Consider the following 7,891-nt stretch of genomic DNA (forward strand, 5'->3'; position numbering starts at 1 on the left):
GGTCAAAAGGAGACGGCACCACGCCGGGGTGGATCCAGATCTCGGGCAACAGCGCAGGGTTGCCAGGTCCTGCAAAAAACGTGCCCCCCACATACCGTTCAAAATCCACCCAAAATGTCCTAGAAGCATCCCAAATAAAAAATGATATTATTGGCCATTTTGGCCAACGTTTTGAAAGTAATACTATTTGAGGGAATATTTTTTTGTTGTTGTTTTAGCAGCGAAATGCACCGTGTGCGTGTGTGTGTGTGTGTGTCTGTGTCTGTGTCTGTGTGTCTGTGCGTGCGTGTGTGTGTGTGCTTGTGTGTGCTTGTGTGTGTGTGTGTCTGTGCGTGTGTGTGTGTGTGTATAACATGCTATTTTATGTTGAAATGCGACGTAATCCAGTGTTCACGAAACGTACACTGTCAACGTAGGTATGCTTTTGGCGACTGGGTTGGCTCTCAGATATACGTGTTTCTAACAAGATGATATCATTAAAAGTTACATAAAGTAACAGTTTAATAACACAAACGCAGGAAGCACGTGAGCTGCTAGTTTAGCGAAAGCAACCTGACGTCGTTGAAACATGCGAGCGAGCCGATCAAATCCTAATAACTATAAAACTAAAGATCAGACACAATCACTGACTGAAGATTATGCAAGTAAAAAGTATATTTCTCGCTAGAAATGTTATTAGAAACACGTTTAACGGTGAATCGGTCCTAAAATATTGCATTTCCCATTCAGATAATAAAGATTAATAAAGATCATACACATTCACTGACTGAAGATTATGTAAGGAAAATGTACATTTCTCGCAATAAATGTCATTACAAACGCGTTTAATGGTGTATCTGTCCTAAAATATTGCATTTCCCATTCAGATAATAAAGATTAATATAAGCTACGCCGTGTTCCGGAGCCGCGGGGGATTCTGGGAATTGGGGTTCTCAGTTGACAAATGGGGCTTTTGTTAACTTGTTTTGTTGTTAGGATTAAGTGGGGTTAATGGGTTCGGGATGTTATGTGGTTGTGTGTTGTTCTATTAACATTGTTCGTGTGTTCATTATTGTCGACACCGTCACCGAGAGTGACGTGACCATCGTTTCGTGCAGCTGTTCCGTGTTGAAGTCTCGTTCAATAAAAACCAACTCTCGTTGTCGAGCGTTCAATAAAAAACAACTCTCGTTGTTGAGCGTGCCCCCCCCCTACAAACGTGTCTTCCCCCCCCTCAACAAACGTGTCCCCCCCCCCCCCCCTTCAACTAACGTGTTTCGTGTCTCCCCCCCCTCAACAAACGTGTCTCCCCCCCCCCCCTCCCCGGTCAACAACAGTCTCCCCCCCCCCCCCCCCCTAAACAATCGTGTCCACAATTTGCCGCGAAAGCCGTGAAACCCTAACCCCGAAACCCGCCTCCACAGCGGCACACGTGGATACTGTAGGTATAACACGCTATTTTTTACGTTGAAATGCTACGTATCCAGTGTTCATGGAAACGTACACAGTGGACGTTTTTTCTTGGCGACTGGGTTGTATAATAGCCTAATATATGTCGTCAGATTCGCGTTTGAGTGATGGCATTATTCAGCTGCAATTTTGGTCCCCTCTGTCACTTGCTACTGTTTTTTTTGTGATGGTAGTAATATGTGGTATTTCTGGATTGCGTTATAATATTTTCCTGCATGGGCCCCACCAGAGTTTCCAAACCAAAATCGCCACTGCCCCTACGATAACCTTTCCCTCAAAATAGCCTCACCCAATGGGCCTATCTCACAAACATCGGAAATGACGTCACACCGGGTAAACATTCTTCCGGCGTAGTCATTTTTGTATTGCCGTCAATGCAAAAATGGATCGTTTCTTCGCCACTTCCCTGGTGGGTTTTCCGAAATTGCGATTCGAAGATGTGCAGAAGATTGTGGAGACACACTCAGCAACACCACAGCCCAGGCTGACAAAGGGGTACAAGTTTTTTGTGGAGGAGTTTGTACACAATTATCAAGGTAAGTTGTCTAAGGTGTTTTGTTGTTGTCAGTAGGCTACTCAATGGCCGCCTTGCTCATTCATGTTTTGTGATGACAAGCAAACCATATACGATCCATATAAATCGTCAGAAATATTGTCTGTGTGAAATGTGTGTAAAATGATCATATTTGTTACGTGCAGACTATAATATTATGAATATAATTAGCCATGGTGGCTATGAAGTCTCCGTGTGTAGCGTTAGCATTTTAGCATTAGTTTAGCCAAGGATAGGTTCAGCTAGTTATTTGCTGACCAGTTTTCTTCCGATAAGCGACATATTATTAACATTATGTATATGCTAAGTGTCAAATATAGTTGATGGAAAGGTGGTAGTGAGAGGTAGATGCAACCGCTCGATGAGGAGGAATGAGGAGCCCCACATACATGTTTCTGCTGAGTTAGGGCCCGTTGGCCCAAGTCTGTTAGTTTTTATAGTCTGTCTGGACTAACAACTGCAGTTGCAGTTTTCCTCTTCTTCTGAAGTTCAGATCATTTTCATTGTTCTTTCTTACAAACAGTAGCGTGCTTAAGACTTGGCCCACCTAGCTTGCTGCAATGTTGTGGCTGTCCAGACCTATGTATTTTTCTTCCTCTTCATTAAGGCACAAGCCGTAAATAAAGGAAATTTGTTGAGTGCATTGAAAGGACAAACATCTAGTTCATGTTATAACTGCTAAACCAACAGATGTAATGGTGGCCCAAGAGTTTTGCACGGAACTGTACATGGCTTTTCTGCGGTTGCAGGCTCCTTGCCAGTTTCCAATGGCCTTATATCAAGGTCCTACCTACTAAGTTCAGTAACTCAATTCTTATGGTGTTCACAGATCACACTGGAGGCTGTTGGACAACTGGGTCTCTCAGAGCTGTAGCTTTGCTGCGGGCAAAGGCTTCTGTAGCCATATAACCGCTCTGCTGTTCCAGACAGCGCATTATGTGCAGCTGGGCCTTGATGTGGTTCCACCTTCCCTGGCCTGTACCAGTCAACCACAGATGTGGCATCGACCTCGAACCCACGTGTGCTGTTGTGTCCTCTGTTCAAATCATACACTTCAGTATTTGTCTAGAGTATATGAGCATTTCCTGTATTGTTGTTCGCCTCAGGGAATCCATCCAGAGGCTGTGAGTGACCTGGTGGTGAAGAAACCCAAGTCGGTGGGGAAGACTGGAGTCAAGTCCACACTCTACAGAGCGTATGCTGGTAAGACATTTGTTTTGCAATTTGCACTCTGTTAAACTTGCTCATTATGAAAAGATGCATATTAGAATACATCTGTTATCACTACAATATAAAAAAAAACAGTCACATTTTTATTTGACGTTTTGCCCTTTGATGTCCCACATCCTAGAGGGAATATCCAGCTTGGAGTTGGTACCATCTCAGCTGTGCTGACCTGGAAGATGTCAGCAATGACTTGTTCTTTAAGGCCAGTTGCTACTCTACAACAGTAGATGAAAAACTCATCAATGGCTGGAATCTTCCTTGAAGGGCTTGGTGTTGGAATCGCCTCTTGTCCAATCCTCTGTGCTTTGCTCCAATAAAGAATATATTGTGTTGAGGGGCAAAACAGACTCCCAAAACACTTGAAACACTTCTTGAGATGGAAACCGAGTATAATATGTCATGGTCTGATCAGACACACAAAATCTGTTGAGGACAGTTTGTGGCCCCATGGACATTTCTTGCAGCCTTGCCTCCAGCTCAGCAATATACTCCAGGGCATCATCCAGTGCACCTACAAAAAAAGAAGACAAATCAGTCTTCATTACCATTCATTCGTATTCACCCTTTCTTTTTATTGTATTGTTATTCTGTATACTTAAGTTTATTTATATTTATTATTATTAAATTTATTTGTACTGTTTTGTTTTTATTTTTTATGTATTAACTATAGGTTGAGTGTTGTACATAGAGTAAAAACCAAAGTCAAATTCCTCGTTTGTTCGCAAACCTGGCCAATAAAGCTGAATCTGAATTAATATGTAACCCCAGTTTAACAGTGCGTCTGATGGTGATTGAATGTTTTAACGTTAACCATGCCATGTTTGGCAAAATTATACAATAGCCCAACAAGTGTTGAACAGACATAACAGCTAGTTAGCACACATCTACTTACCGGCAGGGGGGCGTGTCGCGTAGTCATGTTCCCCGGTACCTCTCCGGTCCGTTTGTGTTTTGTCCTCTCCTTCAGCTTTTCGAGCTGACACCCGTTTATACACTGGTGTTTTTTTCGGGGCTGTGGTGTAGCTGTTCCAGTCAAAACGACTAGGAACAGCTCCAGTATTCAGCGTAGCACTCCCGTCGTCATAATCAGCCGCTGAGAAATGCCGACTACAGACCAGTGTACTCCCCTTCTTAATTACGAAATTAACTCCTTCATTCCGTCTGATCGCCACTGCTTGATTGGGTATTATTTGGTAAGTCGTGGAAATATAAATACGGTTGTTTTTGTTTTGAATTGGCGCATAGAGGTAGACAACAAGCTTTTGTTTTTTGACTGCGCCATTGTCAAATATCATGGACTACGCGACCGGAAGTCACTTTACCCGGTGAAGGCAAAATCGAACGCCGAACCAGGAAGTTGTGAGATAGGCCTATCGCACCACTGAACTTGGCCATAGGCTCGGCCAATCAATGACTTGCGTGCAGGTGCCCTGGCGAATGGGAGGAGAGGAGAGGGCGCGACAAGAGGGGGTCGGCGGGAAACACGGAGAGGAAGACGGCGGCTCGAGATAATAGATCAGTTAAAGAACAGTTTAGCTCTTAGTTATTGCGTGTGCGACATGTTTTAATCTGAGCTACGGAACCTTTACGGCTTGAGTGGCGAGTGGAAGAGTGGAAGACTCCACGCCATCAGTGCTGAAGATTCATCCGGTGTTAACCAGTATAGTTTGCATAGTGCGAGGCGACCGTCCTTGCTAGGTAGTGCAGTTTGTTTATTCAGCTATATTACTAGCCCGTCGCCAACGTTGGAAGCCTTGACGCCAGAGAACGAAGAGCCAACCAGTTCACTGCTGCAGCCCGGGACGTATCTGTGGCTCATCTCACCTGCTCTCTCCCTCCACCTCCCTCTCCAAAGCCATTGATACACGGTTCGTTGGGTGAGTAAATAGGCCACCCTGCCACCCAGGACTCTACCATTCTCCAGGGACAGCAACGCGCTCTCGATGGACATGTTCAATTGGTGAACGGTCGGCACATACGTGACGTGGACAATCCGAACCAAAAGGAACATTGAACTAAGAGTGGACATTGAGTGTGGTTATGTGTATTGTACAAAAAACGTTTCTGAAGTTATTATTAAATGTTACTATTGTGTGAATTGTATTAATGCTGTTGCTATTTACATGTGAGGTTCATCTGCAGTGTATGGTATTAGAGGTACCTGCTGATAGTGTTGATTGAAAGTGGTATTGAGCCACTCTGGTGAAGTGGATGTTGTTGATATAAGATTTTGGACGTTATATGGTGGTTACATACATTTGATTTATACATTTATTATTTTATTTCATTTTATTTTATTACTTTCCTATTTTATCTAATATCAGAAGACTAGTACTTAGTATAATAAATAACCACTCGTTTTTCAACTGTTACACTATTGCTTTTATTTTTCCATCTTCTCTGAAGTAGGGGCGTCTCATCCTCTGTCCATAAAGTATAGTGGTTAGGGGGAATACAGGGTAAGACAGACCAATACCTTCTGATATTCCGTCCTGATATTCCGTCCGTCTTCACCGTGACAGGTTAAAATCCTAAAGCCTAAGCTATTTCAACTGAGCAGGTAGAGCAGACACGAGACTAATAGGTCTGGGGGTTAGGGACCTAGATCCTCTAACTTCCAGCCATTCAGGGAAGAGTGATTTACCCCTACCAAGCGGACGTAGGTCCCGTCCCGCTACACTTGCACTTGGTTCTATGAACATCCTTTCTGTACCGACAGCGATATATTGATGCACTTCTTATGACAAATGTACTTATTGTAAGTCGCTTTGGATAAAAGCATCTGCTAAATGCCCTAAATGTAAATGTAAAATGAAAGGATGAGCAGTTGGACAGTGCATCAAAAACTTGTTGATGGAACTGATACAGGTGAGGTAAAATTGATACATCTTCATTTAATGTGCAGCTTCCTGTTCCGTCATCTTTTTTTTTTTTGACAGGTTCTGTTTTTTTCTCTCAGCTGGTTATATTTGTAAACACATAAGCTAACAAATTGAAGGAATACACTTATTTTTTTCATATTTACTCTAGGACCCATGTCCGTGTTCTGTAAGTATTCTAGACCACTCCGGCTGCACCGGCGGGAGTCCTGGAGCTCTATATCTAAATAATATCATATTATACATAGATATCTATATCATAAAATATATATATTATGATGGCCAAAAGCTGTGTGCGCCTCCAGACGATATCCATGTCCATGTACTTCAGGGAGTCAATGCCAAAGTTCCTTTCCCCCAATTCCTTCTCAACCATGGCTGAGGTAACCCCCACTACGAGTCTCGTTCTGGAAATACCAGAGACGAGAGTCCGACGTGTTATGCGCCATAACACCAATAGCAGAACAGTTATCCAAATAACAGAAGAGTACAACACTTCTGTGTCACAGTCCTGGAGCTCTATATCTAAATATCATATAATAGCCTTAGCCTACATATCATAGAATACATATTATAACGGTGAAAAGCTGTGTGCTCCTCCAGACGATATTATGAATCACAAGTGACGGGTTCTCCGACGTCTCTGGTTCTTCCACTTCCACATCAATCTGAAGTAGACTGAACTGCGCACTGCCCTTTGCTGGGCGGTGGTGGTGCCTCACGGCAGCAGGCCCCGGGCAGTGGGGCTCAACGATGGCTGAGATAACCCCAACTACAGTCTCGTTGTGGAAATAACGAGGTGTTATGGTGCAATAACGTGTTATGCGCCATAACACCAACAGCAGAACGGTTATCCAAAGAAGTGTACAACACTTGCGTTACAGTGTGTGTAATCACACACACAGAAACACACACGCACACACACACACATGGCGCTCGCACGGTCGTCGCTCATTGGCGGGCCAAATTCTCTGGACTGGCAAGGCAGAGAAAGGGGAGGTGGCATCTCCCCTTATGATGACATACGGGTAAAATTCCTAAACGGCGTGTCTGAGCTTCGTTTTTTCAAAGTCAGAGCAGAATGCCTGGTGCTCGATTTACAACAAACAACATTTCTAGCTACTGGGGGAGCATAGGTAGTCTAGGGGAACTCATATTAATGTTAGAAAACCTCAGAAAGTGAAATTTAACTGCGTTACATCAGAAAGTGAAATTTAACTATTTCTCCGGTAACTGTTACCGGAGTTTGGAGGTGGGGCGGCGTCTGGCCTACAGGGGGAGTATGGAGCACCGGGTCTGCTGGGGTGATGGGGTCTGATTGTGGACAGGTGTCTGCAATCTGACCCAATCAGGAAGTGTGTATTTATGTGCCTGCTTGTCTTTCAGGCCACGTTTATACGTAGCAGGGTATTTATAGAAACGAATATTTCCCCCCCTCCGTTTTCAAAAATAACATTGTGCACACAACATCGTTTTCAAAAAAGTTGTCGTTTACATCAAAACGGATAAATACGCCGTTGGGACATTATAACTATGCCAAACCTATGGGCGGCAGTGTAGGGAGAAGGATAAATCCATGCAAGCCAATCAGAATCCTCAGAATCAACAACAACGAATAACACGAGCGTCTTCCTGTAACAAACAAACTGTAAACATAGGGCGCTCATATGACGTTAAGCATTTCCTGGCGCATAATGTGACGTTTCAGAACCTAAAACCCCGTTTCTACCCGTTGATACGACAACACGTAACCGGCGTTTTCAGAAATCTCCACTTTGGCCGG

At 43.7% G+C, this 7,891-nt stretch overlaps 1 pseudogene; it reads right to left on the reverse strand.

Annotated features, from left to right (window-relative positions):
• Positions 1-1,789: 1,789 nt before the first annotated feature.
• Positions 1,790-4,594, reverse strand: LOC130406524 (uncharacterized; annotated as a pseudogene).
• Between the last annotated feature and the right edge of the window lie 3,297 nt (positions 4,595-7,891).

The sequence above is a fragment of the Gadus chalcogrammus genome, chromosome 16 (genome assembly GCF_026213295.1).
Source record: "Gadus chalcogrammus isolate NIFS_2021 chromosome 16, NIFS_Gcha_1.0, whole genome shotgun sequence".
Lineage (NCBI taxonomy): Eukaryota > Metazoa > Chordata > Actinopteri > Gadiformes > Gadidae > Gadus > Gadus chalcogrammus.